This window comes from Lissotriton vulgaris, chromosome 8, assembly GCF_964263255.1.
Source record: "Lissotriton vulgaris chromosome 8, aLisVul1.2, whole genome shotgun sequence".
Taxonomy (NCBI): domain Eukaryota; kingdom Metazoa; phylum Chordata; class Amphibia; order Caudata; family Salamandridae; genus Lissotriton; species Lissotriton vulgaris.
The window spans coordinates 994,510,794-994,536,039 of NC_141696.1; the positions used below are offsets into that span (position 1 = coordinate 994,510,794).

Sequence of the window (25,246 nt, forward strand, 5' to 3'; positions counted from 1 at the left end):
CTCAGTTGTCTGCCCTTTTTGGGCTCCCTATAGGTATGAACTAAGCAATTGCGTATAGTTCTATTCCTCCTGTAGGAAAAGATAGGTTTAGGAAGTGGAGTTTTGCCTTGTTTATTTAAGATGGACCAGTTTTTATTGATCAGATTCTTAATTTTACAGCTTAGACCGTTGTAATTTGAGACCATTACGATGTTATTCTCAGGTTCTTTTTCTTTCTTATTAGGTTCAAAGAGCAGTTCTCTGTTCTGGTATTTAGCCCTTTTGTAGCTGTCTCTTATTAGCCTTTTCGGGTATCCACGTTGTAGCAATTTAATTTTCAGATTTTCTGCATGCTTCTCAAAGGTATCTTTATCGGTACAGTTGCGTCTTATTCTTATAAACTGACTGTAGGGGATCCCTTCTTTTTGATTTTTGGGGTGGTAACTACTGTGGTGGAGCAGAGTGTTACGGTCAGATGGTTTTACAAAAAGCTCTACACATAACTTTCCTTGTTCTGCCTTGATCTTAATGTCTAAAAAGTCAACTGCCACTTGACTTTTATTCACTGTGAATTTAAGGTTACTATCACCACACTTAAGCCATTCAATAAAAGTTGTGAGTTCGTTCTCGCTACCTTCCCACACAAAGAAAACATCGTCTATAAATCTAGACCAATGTTTGATGTTTTCATAGAACGGACTCAGTTCATTGTATATGTGTTGTTTTTCAAAATTTCCTACATATAGACAAGCAAGGCTCGGCGCACAGGTAGCGCCCATGCTCGTACCCTTTATTTGGCAAAAAAAGTCACTATTGAACAAGAAAATATTATTCAAAAGGACAATTTCAATACAGTCAACAATGAATGTATTTTGTGCAGAGAGATAGCCTTCCTCGTCACTTAAGATCTCCCTCAACATATTGATGGTATCTTGTTGAGGTATGTTGGTGTACAAGGACTCAATGTCCAAGCACACCAACCATTGAGTTTCGTTATTAAAATTGATACCTTCAACCTTCGATATCATATCTTTAGTGTCCTTTATGTAGGACGGTAATGTCTCTACCAAAGGACGAATAAAGCAATCTGCGTACTTGCTGAGGGGCTCCGTAATGGAGTCTATGCCTGATACTATAGGCCGCATGGGCGGATCTCTTATGTCCTTATGGACTTTTGGGAGTCCATAGAGAGCAGGTATTTTTGGATGATTGTTCACTAAATATTTATATTCATCCTCGCAGATGATACAATCCTCTTTCGCTAAGGTCACTACACTTTTTACTTTCTTTTTTAGATCATTCCACTCACCTATATTGGATTTTCTATAGTGGGAATTGTTACTGAGTAGGGCATACATTTTCTGGTTGTAATCCTTAGTATTGAGGATCACAATACTACCCCCCCTTATCTCCAGGTTTGATAGTAATGTCATCATATGTTTGAAGGTTTGTTAACGCCACCCTTTCTGTTTTGGATAAATTGTTGGTGGTCCATATTTTTTCATCTAGTAACTTTTCCAGTCCAATACTAATTACTTTTTCGAAAGTGTCCACCTCCTGACCCACCATTGAGATTTCAGGGGTCCAGGTTGAAGGGGGTTTCAGCCCAGATGTATTAGTCTTAGGTCTACTTTCCTTATTTTCAAAGAATCGTTTAATCCTTATTTTCCGGAATAGATCTCTTACGTCCTTCTCTATTGTGTATCTACAAACACCTCTACTAGGGGCAAATCCTAACCCTTTCTCAAGAACACTAATCTCTCCTGCTGTTAAGTTTTTATCAGAGAGATTGATTATGGGTGCTTTTTGGGTGTGGCTATCTATTCCCAGTCCTTGTGACTGCGAGTCCTCATGTATGGTCTCCTTATTGCTCCTTTTCTGAGGCTGAAAGAGCACAAGAAAGCAATAAACGCAACAAATCCAGAGAAGATAGTGCAGATGAGTTCCATGAATATCAAAAAAATTTTTTAGGACAACACCAAAAGAGACAGACCCGTGGGTTCCGGACCCGGGGGAGGGGCCGTCAGGGCTTCCGCCAAAAAAAAGGAACAATAAGGAGACCATACATGAGGACTCGCAGTCACAAGGACTGGGAATAGATAGCCACACCCAAAAAGCACCCATAATCAATCTCTCTGATAAAAACTTAACAGCTGGAGAGATTAGTGTTCTTGAGAAAGGGTTAAGATTTGCCCCTAGTAGAGGTGTTTGTAGATACACAATAGAGAAGGACGTAAGAGATCTATTCCGGAAAATAAGGATTAAACGATTCTTTGAAAATAAGGAAAGTAGACCTAAGACTAATACATCTGGGCTGAAACCCCCTTCAACCTGGACCCCTGAAATCTCAATGGTGGGTCAGGAGGTGGACACTTTCAAAAAAGTAATTAGTATTGGACTGGAAAAGTTACTAGATGAAAAAATATGGACCACCAACAATTTATCCAAAACAGAAAGGGTGGCGTTAACAAACCTTCAAACATATGATGACATTACTATCAAACCTGGAGATGAGGGGGGTAGTATTGTGATCCTCAATACTAAGGATTACAACCAGAAAATGTATGCCCTACTCAGTAACAATTCCCACTATAGAAAATCCAATATAGTTGAGTGGAATGATCTAAAAAAGAAAGTAAAAAGTGTAGTGACCTTAGCGAAAGAGGATTGTATCATCTGCGAGGATGAATATAAATATTTAGTGAACAATCATCCAAAAATACCTGCTCTCTATGGACTCCCAAAAGTCCATAAGGACATAAGAGATCCGCCCATGCGGCCTATAGTATCAGGCATAGACTCCATTACGGAGCCCCTCAGCAAGTACGCAGATTGCTTTATTCGTCCTTTGGTAGAGACATTACCGTCCTACATAAAGGACACTAAAGATATGATATCGAAGGTTGAAGGTATCAATTTTAATAACGAAACTCAATGGTTGGTGTGCTTGGACATTGAGTCTTTGTACACCAACATACCTCAACAAGATACCATCAATATGATGAGGGAGATCTTAAGTGACGAGGAAGGCTATCTCTCTGCACAATATACATTCATTGTTGACTGTATTGAAATTGTCCTTTTGAATAATATTTCCTTGTTCAATAGTGACTTTTTTGCCAAATAAAGGGTACGAGCATGGGCGCTACCTGTGCGCCGAGCCTTGCTTGTCTATATGTAGGAAATTTTGAAAAACAACACATATACAATTAACTGAGTCCGTTCTATGAAAACATCAAACATTGGTCTAGATTTATAGACAATGTTTTCTTTGTGTGGGAAGGTAGCGAGAACGAACTCACAACTTTTATTGAATGGCTTAACTGTGGTGATAGTAACCTTAAATTCACAGTGAATAAAAGTCAAGTGGCAGTTGACTTTTTAGACATTAAGATCAAGGCAGAACAAGGAAAGTTATGTGTAGAGCTTTTTGTAAAACCATCTGACCGTAACACTCTGCTCCACCACAGTAGTTACCACCCCAAAAATCAAAAAGAAGGGATCCCCTACAGTCAGTTTATAAGAATAAGACGCAACTGTACCGATAAAGTACCTTTGAGAAGCATGCAGAAAATCTGAAAATGAAATTGCTACAACGTGGATACCCGAAAAGGCTAATAAGAGACAGCTACAAAAGGGCTAAATACCAGAACAGAGAACTGCTCTTTGAACCTAATAAGAAAGAAAAAGAACCTGAGAATAACATCGTAATGGTCTCAAATTACAACGGTCTAAGCTGTAAAATTAAGAATCTGATCAATAAAAACTGGTCCATCTTAAATAAACAAGGCAAAACTCCACTTCCTAAACCTATCTTTTCCTACAGGAGGAATAGAACTATACGCAATTGCTTAGTTCATACCTATAGGGAGCCCAAAAAGGGCAGACAACTGAGCATTGATCAAGGGAGACCGGTCAGAGGTAACCAACCGTGTGGATCATGCTCTCACTGTAAATCTATTGTTCAATCTGATAAAATAGAACTAAATGGCATATCACATTGGATGAATGACCACGTTAATTGCAGAACATCCAATGTGATATATCTAATAATCTGTCCCTGTCAGAAGGGTTACATTGGCGAAACAAGTCGTGAAGTGAGATTGCGCCTGTCTGAACACAGATCAGCCATTAAGAATCATAAGAAGAATGCCCCATTGGTTGATCATTGGACCACTGAAAAGCACAGAGAGGACGAATTGAAATGGTGCATAGTAGAAAAAATTACAACAAATGCTAGAGGAGGGGACATAGATATTAAACGTAAACAAAGGGAACAGTTTTATATGTCCAAATTCCGAACTTACAACTATGGCCTCAACAGCAGAGTAGAATGGGAAAGACTAGTTAGATAACAATATACCATCTTGGACACTACTTAGTTAGTATTCTGTATTTTCATTGTGTTCCTATGTTGTGTTATCTGAAGCTAAGAATTTCTCTTGATGATTAATATCTGTGTGCACACTGTTTCACCTCATAACAATGAAAAACATGACTGTTATTCTGTGCACAATTTTATGGATATTTTCTGCATATTCAATACAACACCTAGTATAATACATTAATAGTTAAGGGTTGTATTGATGCAGACATGTACTTCAACCAATGTAAAAGAACGCTCCGTTATAAGAGCACATGTATGTAGCACACAAATTTTAATAATTCTCTTTAGCTATGGGCACAGGCTCTTCTTTATTACAAAATTGGATCCCCCTTGAAAAATTGCCCAATTGACACTTTGGTCATGGTCCGTAACATCTACATGGCTACATAACATGAGCGTTCTTATAAACTTATAGACCCATGTATCCTACTAATTGAAAGGGAAAATAGCAAGAAGAAAGTTTCTAGATGTGCTTTAGCTCATTATCCAATATGGAGTTGTTATCCTACCCCGCAAAATCTCTTAAATTTATAAATGTCAGGTAAAAAGACCATATAACAATAATAGGCCAACTATTTACACGCTAATACAATCGACACGGGATTAGGATCCAGTGCGTTCATAAAAAATTGCACCGTAAATAAAGGTCCACAGGTAACGTGGCATATTGTCAGCCTTAGATAACATTGCGCTCCCTCGCTCCGTAGTATATATAAATACTGGAGTTTCCATAAATCGGGGTCCATTGTCTAAAGAATAACCATTTGTGTGGACACCCGTATTTGGTAAAAAGAATAAACATTTGGGGCCGCTTTTTCTACTTTTTTCAAATGAAGGCTGAAAACTACCATCATGGCGCCCGAGTTTGTCGCTTGCTCTAAATAAACGAGTCCGTCTTTCAATGTGTACAGACCCATGAACTATCGCAGTGCATAGAAAACTACCAAAATGGCGCGGCTTTTTAGAAAGCTCTCACGCAGATACGATCAGGTGCGGGACATTATTCAATTAAAACTAATCGACACCCGTATAAAAAGAACCTCCGCTGTACATTTTTCATACCGACTCTGGAGACCGGGGAGACCAGGCGGAAGGTCCGTGCATACATCGAAAGAGGTAAGAAGGTGTTTCCCATAATCGGAACTCCTGCCTTAAGCCATTGTCCGAGCTAGCATCTCTGTACCCAGGTTAAAATACTTTTTTAAACTTAGGAAGTGACATTGTCCTAGTTAGCATCCCTGTACTCAGGTAAAAATAATTTTTAAACTTAGGAAGTGACATTGGCATCTAGATAAGACTGAAATGGGGATATCCCTGCTTTTAAAAATAATGACACTTTGTCAGTTCCCCATTTTCGGGTGTGCCTCTAAATAGAAAGTCGAGCCACACATAGGAGAGGTAGTCTAAACAAAGTATAACACCTCGCTTTATATTTGACAAAAAATCCTAAGTAAAGGTGGTTTTTTAGACTCTTTGCAAAAAAAAAACCTTTCCCCCCTCTCTTATCAGTGCCATATGAGGTTATAAAGGAGGTTTTTTCTCCCAAATGCTTGCCATGAATTACAAACTGGCATTTCCCTAATATTCGTACTTTGCTCTACTGCCTATTTTAGGTGTACAGGTCGCCTTCAAAAGCTTATCAAGAAGTAACGGCCAGGAAATACCCTTTACAAGCTCTGAGGAATGAACATGCCGCTTTTAAAGTAACCCAACCCGCTACATATATAGCGCCTGGAAGAGTCCCCTTAACAACACTAAAGATACTCCGTACAAAGTAAGTTACTAATTCCTGATATGAAGAGCACACGGATTAAACAACACAATGTTAGTTGGATTATAAACTAAAACATGGTTGTTACTCCTTACATAGATCCTCTAGACGATTAAGCGGAGGAACGTAACATTTTAAAGAACACTACACTCCAGGATCAAGACTGGTACCGCAAATTGAAAATGCTCTAGAAAGACCTTAATAGTTCTTGTAGCCATAACACTGTGTGATTCTAGTAAAAACTCTGTCTGTAAAGAAACTAAACAAATCCTCATGTATTGTATACTAATGTATGTCCCATATACTTTCTAGATCCATGAAGCTTTTAATCATAGTCCTGAGGAAGGTGTTCTATCCATCTAAAGCACCGAAACGCGTCGACAACACTGGCTTTTTTAAATTGTTTTTTCTAAATTGTTTTTATATGTTTCTCAACTGTATGTAATCTCATAGTAAGAAATTGTTTATGTCTAATTACTTGATGTAAGAAACACTTTCTTTCTTTTTAATAAATGTGACAAATTTTGATATAATTTCATGGTCTATTGGTATATGTGTTACTGAGGTCATTTTAGTTATTTGAGTTTTTTGACAGGTGTTTGGCTTTACTAGTTACATTTACATAAAGATAACTAAATGTAAGAAACCACAGAAAGGAACGAACCTTCCTTTTGTTACACTTTTCCCAGTCCTTTCTGGGTTTATTAGGGAAAACTCTCCTTTTCCGACTAACAATTCTGGTAACCGTACCCTGTACTCGCTCCTTTCCAGTGCTGCTCTAACAGGCTATCAGAGAGCCCAGCCAGGTATTCTGTTATGATGTAACAACTGTGGTTAACTAGTTCAGTAACCCACCATTACTACGTCCCAGCAGTGAAATACTGGATTCAGAGTCCAGTCGTACATGCTAATGGCTCTCTCTGGTGACTAAAATTGTAGCTGGAAGCCACAGTACAGGCCAGTACCTTAATGAGAGCGGTCACGTTTCCTCACGTGCTCATTCCTTCACTCTCCTTCAACAAACAAGCAGTGAAGAGTAGCAGGCCTGTCTGTGCCGTAGAAGCATTGAAAGTGCTCGGGTCTTTAGTCTGCACCGCGAGCTGCAAGTAATGTTTATGTTTTATTCATACAGGGGAGCCCTTTGTGTTCACGGCAGGTTCGCGGGGTGACCGGTCGGCGGCAGCACAGAGCGCCTCTGTTGACATGGCGCCTGCGGGGGGGGGGGGGGGGGGGGGGGGGGGTGCCTTTCTTCACGGCACAGGGACAGCTGCAGGCCTTCGGTCATGGATCCTGGAGTGATTGGGCTGTACAGCCCGCAGTGGCTCTGTTTGCTTCCACCACAAGGAAAGACAGTTAAAGTATTTAAGAATTTAACAAGGTCAAGAAGCGACTGTTTGTTTTGGACGCTATCACAATCGGACCGCGTCTGCAGGACGCTGCGCATAAGCATATGCAGCATAACCAGGGCTTCGAGTTTTTTCCCCCACTTGGACAGCTTTGAGTAGCTCAGTGGGTTAATGCATCTCCTGCAGCAATCTGCGAACAGCTTGGAGGCTTTGTTGTGTGTTCACACCCCCAGGGGAAAGATTTGTCCTTTCAAAGAATGATAAAATAAGGGAAACTCGTTGTATGAACAGGACACTGAAGGGGTAAGGCACAGTCAACAAGGGCTATATAAAAATATGTTTTATTATTCACTGGGATACTGCAGAATATGTGATACTAACCTTTTCAAACTATCACATTGGCTTGAAGAATAAATCTTCCACCTCTAGTCGTCTCTGCACCAGGCAGAGATCCAGAAATCACCTGGGCATGCAGCTAACCCCTGTCAGTCAATTCCCCTGCACTTTGAATATCCAACTCCTATTACCTCTGAGACTCCACGTTCATGCAAATAAAAACACGGTGCAAAATTGTACCCCATTTGACCCCCCTCGAAATATTGAAGGCATAGTATTTGTATATCTCATTTATGGTATTTGTAATGTCCATTAAATTGATTTGGAATCTAGTCTCTTTTCGGGGTTTAAAGTGAGTGTATTCTTAGTTGTGTTCTGCTATTGTGTTTGGTAGATGAACACTGTTTACAGTAAAGATTGGAGGCATTCCATGTTGGTTCAGCTGGATGAATAGGTTTTGTATGGTCCTGCCAGGCATCTTTGTGATGTAGTTTGTCTGTGTCTGGTGGTGTATGGTTGCCATTCATTTGGTTCACAATGGGTAAGAGGTGTCCTTTGTCGTGTCTCACGTGTCTATGTACCCAAAAAGTGCAGTCCATACTTCATATTCGAACACCACCCAGTACATTTTCAAAGTCAAAATATGTATATGCTTACACTCGGTGAAATATGCTTTATAGACTAGTAAATGTTCACTTCATGCAAATCAGTGGGTGGTTAAGCTGCAAAGGTGGTGAATGGGTCTGTTTTTCATGTTGCTCTGTTTTTTAATGATGCTGTGTTTTTATGCAGTTCTGTGTTTTTGGAGTTCTGTTGTCGTTAGTTTGCGATGTCTTGGTGTGTTGATAAAATGTCACTGTTTCTGTGTTTTTTGTTATGTTATATTGCGTTATTAGTGTTATTTTGTAGTTGTGTTGTTGTGTAGTTCTGCTTTTGCATTGCCACGTTTTAAGTAGTATTATTGTCCCATTTTTGTGTTCCGTTGTTGCTTTACTATTGTGATATTGCTTTTAAGGGAGCTATTTGTTGTGGTGCTTGCATTTTATCATGTTGCATTGTTTCAGCGTGTTTTTCATTTCTGTTTTCTTTTTACTTTGCTGATCAGGTATGTTCTTTTTTTGTGCTCCCTCACTGTGATGAGGCAATGTAGTTTGTGGTACTCTGCTTTTGCTATGTGATATTTTGCAGTGGTAATGTGTTTTTATGTTGTTTTGTTGAAGTGGTGTTCAGTTGTCTTGAGTGGTGGTGTGATGCTGTGGTGTTTTTGTGCTGTAGTCATGTATTGTTGTGTTGTACTTTGAATGTGTTAGTTTGGTTTTGATGTTATTGTTGTTTGGGTCTTTTTTGAGTGTTTTATTCCATTTCTTCCACATTCCTAAAAAGCTGCTCCAAAGCTGTTGTAATACGCCCAGCCAGGCATATAATTTTCACAATGTCAAACTATTTTTAAACACGAGGTTAATTTGCTACACAAAACACTTCATTAATTAGTTTATGCGTGAATGCATATATCACTTGTCCACGCAGCAAGCATCATTTGCCAAAAGCCGTACTATAATATACCAGCATACCTACATACTGCAGTCCAACCAAGGTTATTTGGCTTTACATCTGCCATCATCAGAACACCTACATCGTATACAATTGCCAACCCACCATTTATGCCACACAGCCACCTTTATATGCCCTCACTCTTCCTAAAAGACAACTACACTGCCACGCTCATACCCTCACACTAAACACATGCACACATGTCCATATGTTCCCCATGAAATGGCAAGAAAGCCACTGTAGTACATCCTTAATAGTACTTGCAAATGTCCACTATTATACACCTACCATTAGATGCCAAAACACCGGCCTTCATGGACCCACACAGCGGCACTGGAACATTTTTAAGAGTTAGGGTGCTGTCACCAGAATGACATCAGTAAACTCATAGTGATGGTGAAAAATCCAAGGGTTGAACAAAGAACAAGTTTAGCAAATACGCCTCACCTATTCAGCAGAATAATGGTGGGGGAGTCGTGTATGTCCAGTTGTGCATTTTGGTGCACAGTGATCGACATATATGAATAAAGCGTGTTGTGCAAGGGGACTGTCCTTTACATAAAGCACATTTTGCATTGCAATGGCCTCTTGAATGGCCACTAAATTAGCATCAGACTTCCACCTTTACTGCTAAACGTATATTGTACACAATTGATAACGTGTGAAAATCAGATTTCTGTGCATCACTCAATTGAAGTATCTTAGTTTGTTTTGATTCTATTAAAATCTTTGATACAATCAAACTTCAGAATGACAAAAAAATGCATCTCATTTGTACTTTTTTTACTGCTGACATATTTTGAAATATTTTAGCCTATTTACAAGTTTTTAAAAATTGTTTGTTAGGAAATATTATGAAGCCTTTCCTTTCACACTTCCTGCACCCTAACAAGATTATCACTTGGTTTATATTACAAAATTCCCTCACTTTGCATTTCAGGAAAGGAAAAAAGTAAACACCAATCTCCATGTTAAATAAGCATCAGTTTGTAGGAAAACACTGCCTGGCACTTGACCTCTGCTTTGAACTAACAGCAAATTGAAAAGTAAAAAAAAGTAAAGGCCTTTTTTATCACCTTCTGAACTCCAGCAAGATTTTCTTTGGGGGTGTTGCAGCACCTCCCACACCCCTACTTCCAGCCCCCTGGACCCACAGCTCCACTATTCCACAATGCTGTCCACGGTCTTCCCAACAATGTATTCACTCCACCATGCATCTCTTTACCCACTCATAAATGATCAACAAAATTTCGAATACAAGTAATTTCAACCTTTCTCAAGTAATAACAGGCGTTTGAGGGGGTTTAGTGTTCTACAGAGTTTGATGGCGGATGCCTAGGAGAGGAGCTGTGGCACCTGGACAATGCATTTCCCCTTAATCCTACATCAAACCGGGACGCAGGAGACAGTGTGTGGCTCTGGGCTATTGTCACTGCTGCGGTGATCGGTGCAGGCGGTTGGGGTCGCTGGGACCTGTTTCTGGAGAGAGTAGCTTGAAGTGCAGAATTCTTGCATTAAGAGATCATTGGAGACACTGTCTTTCCTCACCCCTCTGCCATCTGTCTCTTTGTCTGACAAGGGTCCAAACCTGGTTTGAGGCGCCCTCTAATCGCCTAAATACCAGAGTGGCTCTGTAAAGGACGTTACTTGAGGCCTTCTGAATACAGCCCTATGGGCAGACAAAAGAGCACCTGGAACCCTTCCCGCCCACCGTCACCTTGTACATCAGAATGGCTGGAATGTGGTGACCTGGTACCTCCACAACAACAAGATCAGCTAGACGCTATATTACATGCCATCAAGACCTTACACACGTCTGTCAAGTCCCATACGAGGGAAATCCGAGTGGAGTTCGGGCTCCTCCGCCAGACCAGCAGAAATTAGCCTCAAGGGTCACTAATACTTTGCTTCTCATCTCTGATATGACACTGCGACCTGCAGATCTTGATAAGGCCACGCGGGATCCCCACAAACCAATGTTAAGACTAGAATATTGTGCAGAGGATGCAGAGGGCAAGGCCCGGCGAAACAACATCTGAGTAGCGAGTCTCCCAGAAGTTGCGGAGGGAATGATAGTTGAATTTCTGGAGACGTGGTTGAAGACCTTCACACCAACCCAATCCCTCTCCCCACGCTTCTGTTATGTTATGTTGTGTTATTTGCATTTTAATGCGCACAGCTGCTCCAGCGAAGGAGCGTCCTGGCGCAGGGAAAGGAAAACACAACACAACACTAAGTCCAATGGAAAGAGCACACCGAGTACCCTCCCGTAGACGTCCTCCTGGACACCACCCTCCCATCCTCATCCAGATGTGGCAAAGATGGTCCACTGCAGAGACCGAGATGCTATCCTACAAGCGACCAGATACGCAGCTCCGTTGGAATATGAAAATTGTCACATATCTATACATTCTCGGACTACTCTGTGCTGAATCAACAGCAACACTCCTTTTCTCGCAGTGAAGCGCTGCCTCCGGGATCTGAATGTTCAATACTTTCTACTGTTTCCAGCGAAGTTGAAGGTAATTCATGATCAACAAGCCCACTTCTTCCTTGAGCCAAACTCAGCCTGGGACTGGGTGGAAGCCCACTTTGAGGGCAGCCAATCACCCTCCCACACATAATACAACCCATCCCAACCCGGCAAGCGTAGAGGCCAGAGAAACAGACCTCGAAATAGGCCTGGGGCGCTCTTTGAGTGCTCTCACCTCATGCACTTCCCCAGAATGAACTATGAGCAATAGACCCAGCATTTGCCCTCTGACAACAATCCCTGCAGACCCAGCATACTGACTCCAGTGATACAGCGAGCGAGGATTATTCGGTTTGGCTTGAGGGACTACTGTCAGACCCCATAATAACGCCACAATCAGCTGACGATCAACTATAAAGGTCCCCCTCCCTTCCTCCTCATGGTTATTGAACATAGCCCCTGACCGTCCAGGGGCCTCCTGACATCCCACCTACACCGTGACTTGAATTGCATGTCTAAAGCCCATTTTTCTGCTACTTCTCCAACTTTAGCTGTACTCTGCCAACACCCCTGTTTCATGTACTGGCTTATATAGCAATGGTTTGGGTGTGCAACCCTTGGCTGCAGACTCTGGTTTTGGATATGGTTTTGTTCTTTGCTACCTGTTGATTTAACCAGTTGCACGAGCGACACATGGTCCCCTTTCTTTCGGGCTGGAACAAATAAGTGGTAAGGATACCAGACTCCCCCTTATGGCCACTAAATGCACCATACGACTTCTCACATTAAATGTACAGGGATACATTCAGCACACCCCAATACCCAGCTAATGCTTACATCAAAAGACAGCTGACACATTAGTTTCCTACAAGAAACACATCTCACTAGCGATGAACTCCAGAACCTTAGCAGGCGATGGAGAGGTACGTCCATGTCACAACATATTCCGCATACGCCCAGGGTGCAGTGCTCTGGATAGGTCTGGGTACTCCCTTTCAAACCCAAAACATAGTCATTGATAAGGGAGTCAGATACGTATTTGTGGTGGGCCGGTTAGACAGTAAGCCTGTCCTTCTAGGTTGTATCTATGTACCAAATTCAAAGCAAACAACACTCTGGACGACTCTATCAAGAGTCATAGCCCAATTGGTTGATATCCAATGGATACAAGGTGGCGATTAGAAAAACATATTGGATGTCTCTCTTGACCAATCCCACCCCCCACTCTTTCCTGCACCAGCTCATGATACTCCAAGCAGTGCTCTGGATGGGCTCTCATTACTCAACCCCACACAATATTTACATCCGTTAGACCACTGTATGTGTTCTCCGGACTTAGTTGCACGTCTTCTCCACTCAGACTACCTAGGCTGTGTGATATCAGACCATGGCGCAAGTATTGTAGACATTGAGTGGGTTACTCCTCACCCTCCAGTTCCTACCCGAAGGGTATCCAAAGATGCATTAGATGGCCTGGTATTTTGTGATATCCATTTAACCCACATAGCTCAGTACTTTGAGGAAAATCATGGCACAGCCACAAGCCGTGCTTTTGAATGGGATTCCTTTAAAGTTGTCACTAGGAGCATTCTACATTCAAAACATAGCTGCAGGGAATTGAGCAGGGCCTTCTGAGGCGCAGATGAGGTAGTGACTGCTTTGGATAACCACTCCCTTCTTGATGACACAATGCACCACGCTCTGATGGATGCTAAGAAACAACAAGCCATCTTAATTGAACACCTCCCCTGTTATAATTTAACAGTATACACAGCCTGCATACATGCTGCGGGGGAAAACCCGGTCACCTACTGGCATGGTTGGCCTAACAGCAAACACATACTTCCTCAATCACAGAAATCGCCCCTGCCACGGGCCCCCCATTTTGAGATCCTAATCAGCTATATTAGAGGCCTTTCGCTCATACTACGCCGAGCTCTACAGGGAGCCTCCTGCCCCACCCCTTGGCTCAATCAGATGCTACCTAACTCACCCTTACCTGCCCAACATCAATGTTTAGCAATTCATTACTGTATCTGAGGTAAAGAGAGCAATACATGACCTAGCTCACAATAAGATTCAAGCATTAGATGTTACCGACTGAAGATTTTAATTGGTTCTCGTCAGTCTGGCCCCATGTTTAGTCAAGGTGTACAACGAAGCCCTTACTGCTGGCGTGCTCCCAGCTTCCCTCCAGGAGTTTCTTCTAGTATCCCTACTGAAGCCTGATATGGAGACCACTCGCTTCTCCTCCTATCCCCCGGTGACCATATTGGCTGCCGACTATAAAATACTCAGCAAAGTTCTAACGGATCAGTACATGAGAGTACTTCTTGTCCTCATTCATCCCGATCAAAATGGATTTGTACCAGAACACAACACATCTAATAATATTTGATGACTCTTCCATGTGATGGATCAGGCCTCGCTGCGATGCCCACAGGCAGCATGACTCATATTGGACCTTGAAAAGGCCTTTAATTCTTCATCTTGGGAGTACCTCTTTGTGGATTCTATGGGCAAAAGGCCTGGGCCATCGCTTGTGGACCTACACAAAGCTGCTGTACACCAACCAGTCATTTAGGGCAAGCATGGGTCTCTTGATTTCACCCCCTTTCCAATACGCTGTGGCACTCGTCGGAGCTACCCTATCTCCCCTATCCTATTCACCGTCCCCATGGAGACGCTGGCTCATTGCCTTCTCTTGAAGGGCCAGCAGTGGGGATCCCCTAGATGGAACCACACACACTGTGTTGCTCGATGCGGATAACTTGTTGTTATATATCCGATACACTTTAGCTGACATGTTCTTAATATTGACTGCTTTTCGGGACTTGAAGGAAGCAGCTGGCCTCCGGGTAAACTTGGGGAAATCATGTGCCTTTCCATTTCACAGCGATTCCCCCACAGGTAATCCAAATGGGTGACACTCCGCTAGCCTGGAGAAAAGCTGCGGTCTGTTAACTAGGGGTTTGTCTATATCACTCCCAAAAAGTCCTGTTTGGAGGTAACCTGAAACATGCCTACATAGCCCATAGATCCCAGATCCGTTTCTGGCATCGGCTCCCCCTTGCACTCACAGGTCAGGATAACATTTTCTAAACTGATCGTCTTCCCTCACCTCCTATATTGTTTGGTAAATCTTACCGTGTTTCCCCAATGTTACTTTTTCCATGATTTGGATCAATTGTTCGGGAACCTGTTGTGGTACGGTGGGAGGCGATGTGTGGCTTTTCAAAAACTTCAACTGCTGATGAGTCAGAGGGGACTCGGGCACCATCCTTTAAAACGTACTACCGAGCGGCACAGCACCAATGGGTATCCCTATGGCTGGCAGGAACAAACCTCTATCAGACCAGCATAGGAGACGGTCAGTTCTACTCCTATATGATAAGCCAGTGCTTACACCCCGCTATCAAGATACATAGGTGGATTACATGAGTGGATTGCCCAAAAATGTCTAACTAGGGTTTTCCAGCACCTGAGCAAAATCACCACATACTCCCCAAAATTCCCCTCCAGGGTCTACCAGGAACCTTAGATCCACTACGGCTGAACATCTGTTGGAATGACATGCACACTCCTTAGAAATGGTGGGAGACTTCTTCCAAGATGCCCAGATTCATACATTCGAGCAGATTTGCCAGGACTATAATATTCCCCCGGGACAGTTATTAATATACAGGCAATTGCAGGTGTCACTCTGTTATGGGGAGCACTAGACCCGCCTACCTATGCAGTGATACATACTCTATACCTCATGGGGGAGGAAAGGTCAACATCACGTCTCATCACATGACTATACAAAGCTATTTGGGAAAAAGCGGACATTCCTCTGGTTCTCCTTCAACGCCTCTGGGAGGAAGAATTAACAAGACCTCTTCTTGACACAGAGTGTGCTGAAGCCCTGGAGTCCCCTAAGACTGTTTTGAGGAACACTAGTTTTAATAACATCAAATATAGGATCCTTCATAGGACTTATCTTACACCCTCTCAACTAAATCGTAGGTTCCCCACAGCCAATTTCACTTGTCCTACATGTCTCACCCATGTTGCCGACCTTTGGCATATGCTCTGGTCCTGTCCCAGCCTAGCAAGCTTTTTGTACGCAGTCCAAACTTCATTGACCACGGTCACAGAACTCACCACATTAAATTCATGGGAGGCTATCACATCAGGTATTTTCCACAAACAAAAAAATCAAACAAAAAATCGCAGGGTATTGGTGCGCTTTGCCAACCTCACCCTCCTGTTGGCCTAAAGTCTACTAACCATGCACTGGAGGACCCAAGCTCCCCCCAGCTCTCTCTCAATAGTGCAAGGCACAACTCAGATGGGGAGAGGCAGAAAGTTCTGCACTGCATTGCACAGATGGGAGGAAGCCCGTCGTATTCGCCGGTACCCTGTAGCCGATGCCTGGGATATTATGCTCATACAGTACAAGGAACCGACTAAAGAGGACCGCGCTTCCTCACCGTGCCATATTTAAAGTCCTCTAGTTCCCAGTTACCCTTCTGCTCCATCACTACACACCAGAGTTCACACCAGCTCCGCAATTCTGTTTCGCATCATTATGCCATTTTCGCTTGCTCTCCCCCGTGTTTCTTTTCCCAAGTTCTGCAAATCATCCCCATTATTCATTGGGTCCCCCTCATCCTTATATGACGCATAAGGAGACAATTTTCGAAGGATTCTGGCATTTTACTTCATACAAGCCAGTGTAATTTACTCCTAGCCTATTGTTTGTGCAGGTATCTTGGTTTCTTTCATGTACTGAAATTAAAATGTATCTGAAGATTGCTACCAGTTTTCGTTCTTATCCTGCTACAATTGCTAATGTCTAAAGTTGATAAAACCCAATAAAAATTGTTTAATCAACAGGCGTTTGAGGTTAGGCTGGCCTCGTGCGGTGTAGTTGGGACACACATTGAAGCTAGCTTTTTAACAGTATTTTCATGACCTTTTAGTTTTTATGCCGAAAAGGTTGTTAAGCATATAAGTCAACCATAACTTCCCTTTCAAATTTTGCATTTTAGGGGGGATTATAAGTGCCTGTATTTATGAAGTATATACAGGATGCTCTTGTAGTGGTTTGTTCTCCATGTTTTACGAGTTTTCATTGTCTGAGGTATAGAGTGTGTTGAAGGGACAGCAAGGTTAGCCAACTGTGTGGCTTTAGTGTCAATATTTATGCACTTCTACTGAGCTATGTGAACATCCTGACGTGTTTACCTATGCCAGGTAGAATGTACTTCCCTGTTCTTTCTGAGGTGAGCTGTGCTGCCTCAGGCCAGGTCTATACTACCTTTTGTCAGTTGTATGTGTTCTCTATGATCTTTTCAGTTTTTTTGCTTCTTCCTTGTGATCAAGGAGAAAGAACCAATATAGAGGTTAGGCATCTCTAAATGAGGACCAATATATTAAATTACTGTACTGTACTTTTTTTTTTTAGCGTTTTATTACCTTGCTTCGATGTTCTTACCCATTATTTATATTCAGTTTCTACTGCAGTCTCAAAAGAATGCAAACAAAAGAACAGGTTTTTCTGTTTGTTACCTGCCAGTTTACCAAGTTCATTTATAGTTGCTGCGGCTCCCAAAACTTTATTCAAAGTCTTATTTAGAAGAAAAAAAAACATTTCTCGCCAAATTTTAAATATGCTAAGATCGTTTCTCTTCTCTGTTGTGTGCGCTTTTTGTTTTATAGAGGTGCCTGGGAAATCCCCACTTGGAAAAGCAGACCACGGTCAATGGTCTAGACAGAGCTGGTCCACAGCACTGTATATGCAAAAAAAAAAGGCGCCCTCATTACTACTCTAATAGTGAATAAAATAAGGACGCGGGGCCGTTTGTGGCGGATTACCTCAGAGTAGTGACTGGCCTCTAACTGAACTCAAACCTCTCAAACTCACCTGATTCTTTCACAGCTTGGCTCCGTCATGCTGGTGCCAAGTTTTTGATTTGGAGAGGAGGGAGTTGTGTTGGTGTGTGACAGCAGGAATTGAAAGAGGGACATGGGAGGGCAAGGTGGGGGCAGAACAAGTATTAAACAAGCCTTGGCAAAGCCAATAGGTCGCGCCTAGGCAAGAGCTATTGGCTTTGCCAATATGTTTTAGTCATGTTGTACACCAGCTTCACTGATGTTCAGGATGGTTTCTAGTTAGTGGCATAAAGGAGAGTGGTGTGGAGTGTTGTAAAGTGGAGTGCTGTGGAATAGAGTCAATTGTTATGGAGTGGCTTAGAGAGTTGGAGTGGCGTTGAGTGTCATAGACTGGACGGGAGTAGAGTATTGTAGAGTGAAGTGGCATAGATTGTCGTACAGTGGAGTAAAGTGTCGGAGTGGAGTGTTGTGGTGTGGCTTACAGCAAAGTGGAGTGGTGTAGCGGGTGTTGCATAGAGTGGAGTAGAGTGTTGTTGAGTAGTGTGATGTAGATCTGAGTTTATTACCATAGAGTGGAGTGGCATTGAGTGGAATATTGTAGTAGACTGGAATGGCATGGAGTAGAGTGTTGTAGAGTGGAATGGAATAGAGTGGCATGCAGTGGAGTGGAATAGTAGAGGAGAGTAGTTTGTCATAGAATAGTATGAAGTAAAGTGGCATGGAGTGGCATAGAGGGAGTTGTGCCGAGCGATGTAGAGTGTAGTAGTGTTGGAGAATGGAGTAGAGTTTAATGGAGTAGAGCGTCAGAGTGGAGTATCGTGGAGTGACATAGAGTGACCCAGAGTGAAGTGGCGAAAACTACACGGGTGCAGAGTAGATTGGTGTAGAATTCATACCTTTTGAGTAAAGTGGTGTAGAGTGTAGTGACATAGCGTAGATTGAAGTGGCTCAGAGTGGAGTGGCGCTAATTGGAGTGGCGCAGGGTGCAGTGGCGTAGAGTCGATTGTTTCAGAGAAGAGTGGAGTGGTGCAAGGTAGAGTGCAGAGGTGTAGAGTGGTGTAGAGTGCATTGGCGTAGAGTGCAGTTGAGTGGCATAGAGTTGAGGGGTGCAGAGTAGAGTGTTGTGGCAAAGAGTGCAGTGGTACAGAGTAGAGTGATGGAGAGTGCAGTCTTGAGAGTGTCGTAGAGTACAGTGGTGTAGAATAGAGTGCATAGGGAAATCAAGCAATCAAGCACACAATAGTTCAATCATTGGAAATTCAACTAGTTTCGTATGATTGGCCATTGATAGAGAATAAATCCAGTTCATTGAAGTTTAGTTCTTCCTTTACTTCAAAGTCAGGGTTATAGACAGAAAAATCCAAAACACTGCAGCCAAGACGTGTTTCGTCTCCTGGGCTTTTTCAAGGCTATAAAGCATAACGCAGTGTTCAAATCTCCTCCCAGATTACGTTACATTGAGTAGTATATTAGAATGTAGGGTAAATCTTTCCTGCATGTCTCAGTCATGGACAGTAATTACTAAACAATCCCCAACTCCTGTCTATTCCTTTACAGTCAGGAAAAAGTGTGTAGGTTTGACCTTAATAAGTCTGCTCGTCTCTGATGGCTATAGCTGTAGAAACTCTGTGTATACCAGCGTTTCTACAGCTATAGCCATCAGAGACGAGCTGAGTGTGTCGTTGCATAGAGTGAAGTGCCACAGAGTAGATTGTTTCAGAGTAGAGTGTAGTGGTGCAGGGTAGAGTGGCGTTGTGCAGCATAGAGTATAGAGGCATAGAGTAGTGGTGTAGAGTGGAGTGATACAGAGTAGAGTGCCTTGCCATGACTTGCAGTGGTATAGAGTGCAGTGTTAGTGAGGGAAGTGTTGCACAGTAGAGCGGCTAAGACTGGAGTGGTATAGAGCGCAGTGGCGAAGAGTGCACTGGTGCATAGTAAAGTGAGGCGGAGCGCATTGGCATACACTAGAGTGGTGCAGAGAGAGAGGTGGAGAGTGAAGTGGTGCAGAGTGTAGTAGTGCACAGTGGATTAGAGTGGCCTAGAGTGCAGTGGTGTAGAGTGTAGTGGCATAAAATGCAGTAGAGTTGTGCAGAGTAGAGTGCAGTGATATAGAGGTCTGTGGCACAGAATAGGGGCAGATAGAGCAGTGTTGCAGAGTAGAGTGCATTAGTGTAGAGTGCAGTGGCTTAGAGTAGAGTTGTACTGAATAAAGTGGCATTGAGAGCAGTGGTGTAGAGGTCAGTGGCAGTGCAGTGGCGTAGAGTGCAGTAGGATAGAGTGCAGTGGCATAGAGTAGTATTTCAGAATAGAGTATAGTGGCATACAGTGCAGTGGTGCAGAGTAGATTGGCATAGAGTGCAGTGGCGTAGAGTGTATTGGTTTAGAGTAAAGTGGCTTAGAATGTATTGGAGTAGAGTGCAGTGGCATAGAGTGCAGCAGCATAGAGTGGTGTGGAGTTAAGTGTGTTGCAGGGTAGATTGAAGTGGAATAGAGTAGATTGCTTCAAAGTAGAGTGCAGTGGCATTGAGTAGAGTGTGGTAGAGTGCAGTACGTTGAGTGCCGTGATGCACAATAGAATAGTGGAATGGGGTAGAGTACAGTGGCATAGAGTGGAGGGATACAGAGTAGAGTGGCGTAGAGTGTAGGGGCACACTGTGCATTGGTGTAGAGTACAGTAGAGTGGCGTAGAGTGCAGGAGCATAGATTTTAGTGGTGCAGAGTAGGAGTGGCAAAGAGTGGTGTAGTGCATGGTAGAGTGCAGTGGCATCGACTGATGTGGCGTAGAGTGCATTGGTGTAGAGTAGTGCAGTGGCATAGAGTTCAATGGCAGAGAGTGCAGTGTTACAGAGTAGATTGTTGTAAAGTTCAGTGTTGTATAGTAGAATGGTGTAGACTGCATTGGCGTAGAGTACAGTGGTGCACTGTAGATTGGTGTAGAGTGCAGTGGCGTAGAGTAGCATGAAGTGTTTCAGTGTAAAATGCAGGGATGTAGAGTGCAGTAGTGTACAATGAAGTGACGCTCAGTGGCGTTGAGTAGATTGTTTCAGAGTGGAGTGGTGCAGCATAGAGTGGAGTGGTGCAGCGTAGAGTGGAGTGGTGCAGCGTAGAGTGGAGTGGTGCAGCGTAGAGTGGAGTGGTGCAGCGTAGAGTGGAGTGGTGCAGCGTAGAGTGCAGTGGTGCAGGGTAGAGTTCAGTGGCATAGTGGGCAGCGGTGCAGAGTAGATTAGAGTGGAGTAGAGTGAATTGGCATATGGTGCTCTGGCATAGAGTGGAGTGGTACAGAGTAGAGTGCATTGACATAGATTCCAGTGGCATAGAGTGCAGTGGTGCAGAGTAGAGTAGAGAGGGGTAAAATAGAGAGGTATAAAGTGCAGTGGTGTAGAATGTAGTGGTTCAGAGTAGAGTGCAGTGTCGCAGGGTAGAGTGCAGTGGCATAGAGTGGCACAGAGTAGAATAGAGAGGGGCAAAGTGGAGTATGCATGATGTGGTAGCTTACTGCCATTACAGACAATACATTTTCTATTGAAATGACCATTGCATTTGCTCCAACTTACAGTTTAACTGATAAAAGTAAATAGCGCACAAACGATGTGTGGAAATGTGTCACCTAGTGTACTGATTAGTTTTAATATTTGTTTCCACCAATCTCCATAGCCTTCCTCCAGCGCACCCGCAGTAGCCAGCATTATTGTTATTTAAATCCTCTTACTTTGAAGACAGAGAAAGAAAAGTAAACACCAAGCTCCCTGGAAGAAAGAGCATTTGACCTCTGTCTTTGAATGCACAGCAAATGTGACAAGATAAGAACAAGATTTAAAGGCCTGTTTACAGAAATGCAACTTTGGTGAAAAAATACCTTAAGTAAGGTATGGGCCACGGAAGGGATAAACTTAAGCTGGACAGCCTCAAATAAATTAAGCCAGCTAATAGAAACCAAGCAAATGTAGGTTCAAAACCACAAAGCGAATGGTAAGCAACCCCAGCTCCAACAACATCCCGCCGTCGCAAGCCCTGTGCGACTCCCTTGCCACCTTCCTCCACCGCAAGATCGCTGACATCCACGACAGCTTCAACGCCCAGACAGCTCCAACAGACAGCAACACAACAGATCCTCCGCACACCATCGACCACAAACCCCTGCCAGCCTGGGCCATCATGAACATAGATGACACCATCAAGAACATGAGCTCAATCCACTCCGGCTCCCCGTCAGAGCCACTCCGGCACCACATCTTCAACAATGCCAGCAGCAGGCTATTTGACCAGAAGCGCCCTCCCACCGCCTCCCCCCCCCTCGCGCCCCCCTCCAACCCCCCTTTTTCCACCAGCGCCTTGAGACCCTCACTGGTAATTTGTGCGCTCTACAAATTCTTGATTGATTGAACAGAATGCATCCCCGGGAAGCTTTCCGAATGTCCACAAGAATTGTCGTTAGCAGGCTTTGACCGAAAAACAGTGTCTGTGGCATGATAAACAATAAGTAAAAGCAGTTTAAATTGTCACTGGAGCCTGTTGTGAGGGATGCTGCTGTTTGCATGGCATGGCCTTCATAAAGACCGCACCATGCACACCTCTGAAAATTGGCGCCCTGCACTGGTGCCCAGCCAGATCAGTAAATGAATAAGAGAAGCACACCTGTTTATTTAGTATTTTATAAGAAATATTAATGTTTGACCTTTTTAACTTAAGCGTGCAACTGAGGTGGCACGCATGTCCTTGACGTGCCTATGCTGAAAAAAACTATCTTAAGTGTGAGACACACCTAACCTCAATGCACTGTTGCCCAGCCAGATCAGGCCAAAAGCTGGGTGTGGTATCTCCCACCTTCATCTCCCCCCGGCGTCTCCGCGTGTAATGGAGCTGCTCGCGGTGACATCACTTAGAATGTCACCGCGACCAGCGTTCCAAGGCGAGCGCCGGGGAATGACTGTGTGGAAGCGGTGAGCGGAGGCTGTGGCTGAGGTCGCAGAGCATATCTTCCATCTAAATAAATACTTGTGTTCTATCTTCGTGACGTCCTTTGTCATTTGTGGCCGTCACCACACTGGCGACGAGGAAAACACACACCTGCGACCTCAACACGCTTGCAGAAGGTGAATTAATCAGCTGACACCAGCGGAGAGAAGTATTCCCACGGAGAGTAGGTGACAGCTCTATGAAAAGTATCCGGAAGCAGCAGAGGCAGACCGCGAGTCGCAAGGAATCTTCGTGAGGTGAAGCGAAGTCTTATTTCAAGAGAACTGTGCAGAAGAAGGAGTGAGGAGGAAGACTACGGGTCCGTGAGTAATGCCACTCGTGAACTGTAATGGTCGATCCTATTGTGAGTACTGGCGCCCAGCCAATTGAGTGTGCCAGGCGTTTGCATGCGTGAAGGTCTGACAAGCAGGATAACAAGCGTCTTCACCCGACTTGACAGCAAGAGCCAGGCGCGCAACTCTCTCACCCTCCTAGGAATTTAAGGGAAGTTTGTGACAGTCAGTCACGGTAGCGCATTACATTCACCTCAGACCTGACCCCGGACTCTGGCGAAGTGAGGCACACAAAAGGATTGTATGAAGTGACTGCATGGGAAGAACTGGCCGGCAAGTGGTTTTCGTTCTTTTGGTGATTTTTGCTGATGAGCGAGTCTGCTGGGAACGGCTGTTTGGAAACAACGCAGCGAGGCGTGTACAGTGAAGGGAGCTCCTCTGCCGCGTATTTGGCGTCTTATGCACCACACTGCCAGCAACTGAAGTCTGTCAACACGGAGTGTAACGCGAGCACAACATGAAAGGATTGTGAACTGTTGTCAGCTTGTAGAAGTCACCACTAAAAGAATTCGTCTGAGCTGTAGTGACTTTTAACTTTGAGGGAATTTTCTTTTCTCCTTTCACCACGAGTGTAATTCTACTTGGACTGTGCTGGCAAAAAGCATAAAGGGCACTGCGCAGCACACCTTGTGATTGCATGAGTCAGAATATAAAATAAAGTGGGGGGTAACATCCATGTGTCAGATCCAGTGTTATCCCCAGTCAGCCTTGTATAGTGCGGTGTGCCCCGGAGACTGTGGGCTGCGCAAGGGAAACTGAACCTAGGAGCCATTTTGGCATCTGCTTTCACTGTGAGCTACTATTGGGCTGAAGAAAGTATGCATGATTGGTCTGCCCTGTAGTGTAGTAACCCTAAGCCCACTCTATCCAGCACTCAACCAAACAGTTCCTGCAGGAGAGGTGTTTAAGAACTGACACTAATGGTAGAAGAATACTCGCATGTAATTTATTAATGTGCTAGCTTAGTGCAGGAAAATTGTACCCTTCTAGTTAATGATAGTCAAGCGGGATTTTTCATTGTTATCTGGGTTGTAAGTGATTGCATAGCACTGTGACTATAACCATGCAAAGTGTGACGCCTCCACCATTTTTCTTGACCAACCCAGGGGATCCCACAATCCAGTGGAAGAAATGGAAAAAGGTGTTTCTAAATTACGCTACTGTATGTGGGCCTAACCTTGGTCTAGAAAGGAAAGTTGCATTGTTAGCCTATTACCTAGGTGCAGAAAGAGAGGAGGTTTTAGATCATCTCCCAGACTTAGGGGCGCAAGAAGCAAGGGGGCTTAACGAGTTTGAAGTAAGTCTAAAAAAGTTAGATTTGCATTATCTCCCAAAGACTAGCACAATCATGGAGAGATACCATTTTGGGAAAAGAGCACAGAAGGAAGGGGAGTCTATTGAAGATTTTGTTTCCAAGCTGAGAAAATTGGCAGCAACTTGCAAGTTTGGTGGGGCGAGTGAAGAAAGAATTAGGGACCAATTTGTTTTGGCTTGCAGGATGGAGCGAGTACGTGAAGAGTTATGGCTTAAAGACGACCCACCATTGAGGGAGGTTCTGATCATAGCCAAGCAGGTGGAGCACATGCTGCAGTGTGTCAAGGAAATAAAACAGGACGCAGGGGAAAGGAAAAACGATGACAAGACCAGTGTCAGTGAAGTAGTGGCAGAATGTGAGGCAGTGTCAGTGATCAAAGGCCAAAAAGTAACGGGAAAAGAACAGAAGGAGAGCAGACTGGGAGGATCGTTCAAGAGTACTTGCTACAGGTGTGGCAAGCAGGGTCACCTAGCTAACGACAAAGAGTGCCCCGCCCTCAGGTTCACATGTAACAAGTGTGGTAAGAAAGGCCATTTCAAGCAATACTGCAAGAGCGGGCAAGGGGTCAGTAGACAGAGTAGGGACAGGACGAATGTAGTGTGCGATGAAATCGTGGTGCAAGTAAAAGAGTTGCAGGTCTCAAGTCCCAATGACCCCATTTGCAAAGAAATAGTGGTGCAGGTTGACGAAGGTCAGGTCAGCAGCCCAAAAGACTCCATAAAAGTAGGGGAAGTTGACCTAGAAGCATTGTTCGATTCCTGCTCTAGGATAACTATTATCAATGCAAAGGAGTTCTCTCGTGTGTCGAAAGGGGAAATAACGTTGAAGAGAATGGATTTGAGGCCAGGGGGGTATGCTGGTCGCCCCATCTCTATGAAGGGTTATTTCTTAGGGAAAAT

General features: G+C 43.7%; 1 protein-coding gene across 2 annotated transcripts in view; it reads left to right on the forward strand.

Moving 5' to 3' along the window:
• TBC1D4 (TBC1 domain family member 4) overlaps window positions 1-25,246 on the forward strand; it is a 664,791-nt gene that overhangs the window by 257,800 nt on the left and 381,745 nt on the right. The gene's annotated exons all lie outside the window — the stretch shown is intronic.